We start from the raw sequence: 1,606 nt of genomic DNA on the forward strand, positions 1-1,606 counted from the left end.
TTATATAATAAAATTATATAATAAAATTAGTATATCTAAATTATAACATTTTATAGAGTATTTTACTTTTGACTATTTAACAATGTCAAATAATATATAGATTAGGAAATGTTCACGTTTGAAACAAAAATTATACATATACTGTAACTCATTTGATTTCATACAATAATTGAGTCTAAACTACCGATTTACATACATATTGAGAAATATCTCAAGAGTTAATGTGTAATGAGTTAATGTGAAAAACTATTGAAGTTATTAGTTAAGAAAATTATTTATATGACGTTTAGAATTTCTTAATTATTTATATTTTTAGTTTGTTATAAATATCAACACTATTGAATATTTGCATTTATAAGCACATTTACCAACAACGATCTACATTACATACATGGGGTACATTAGGTAATACTTTAAGTAATATAGTAGATAATTCATGTATAAGAATATGCATAATGTTAATACATTATAAATATTGATGTTAAATGATAGTATGTACAAATTTTTTATAACCTGTAGCCGTGTATAAAAATTACAATCGTGTACTTATACACATAGAAAAATATGCAAGTAATAATTATACTCTTATTTCAATTATTTTAAAAGTTCATCTCCGCAAATTTATCTATCTACCAATCTATCTATTTACAGTTATTCCCATAGACCTCGTGATATTCTTACTTTTTAGGAGGGATGGAATGATATTCTCTCTCGCATACAAAATAGTCGATCAGAAAATCGAATCCCTATTTAAAATTATTAGGAGGTTGCACCTCTTTCTTCATCATTCTCTCATTCCATTTCATGCTATCACTAAGTCTACTGCTCATCCTTTTATTTTCGATTTCCTCTCCTTCAACCTCGCAATTTCCTTCAGTCCCCACTCCTTCATTTTCCTTTATTCTCCTCATCATCTTCATTTCTCTCTCTTCTTCTTTTTCATCTGTATCCTATCTTTTTCTCTTTCACCTTCTCTTACAATAATATATATGACGATTTTCTTAAAAGAAGAAATGCTCTCATGAAAATACATATTTTTGTTCGAATTATCTATCCCATAATATCGCTCCATCGACTGGATCAAGAAACGTGATTTCGTATATGAATTAAAATCATTTGTTTTAATAGTTGAAAAGGAATAAATTTTGCATTAAACTGTAAACATCTTTTTTGCGTGTTTACTGACCTATGTATTTTTAAAATTGTAATTATATTAATATATATTGTATACATATAAAATTATATATAAATATGTATAAAAAAAGTGAATGCTTCTTATTCTTTGTGTAAGTATTTTAAGAGAAAAATTGTATATTTTTCTATTATATCATACATTAAAATTTTCTACATCTTTATTGTACAAAGGCTTGTCGATAATATCGGCGATAGCTATGGATTGGACAGAGAACATGTATTTCACGGATAAAAGTTCATATCGGAGTTTGCAAAAAACAATGGTACATATTTGTACTGTACTAGTCAATGATATTGATAATGCAGAAGGAATTGTTTTATTACCAACTTGTGGGTAAATATTATGTACTTTATAAAAATTATTTCCAAATTTTATTATTTTCTAATAATCTAACAATTTAATAAAATATAT

The 1,606-nt window shown here is 25.4% G+C and overlaps 1 protein-coding gene across 1 annotated transcript in view; it reads left to right on the top strand.

Moving 5' to 3' along the window:
- LOC108691445 (vitellogenin receptor) overlaps positions 1–1,606 on the top strand; it is a 19,944-nt gene that overhangs the window by 17,003 nt on the left and 1,335 nt on the right. The gene's annotated exons all lie outside the window — the stretch shown is intronic.

Source organism: Atta colombica, unplaced genomic scaffold, assembly GCF_001594045.1.
Source record: "Atta colombica isolate Treedump-2 unplaced genomic scaffold, Acol1.0 scaffold47, whole genome shotgun sequence".
In the NCBI taxonomy this organism is placed as follows: Eukaryota; Metazoa; Arthropoda; class Insecta; order Hymenoptera; family Formicidae; genus Atta; species Atta colombica.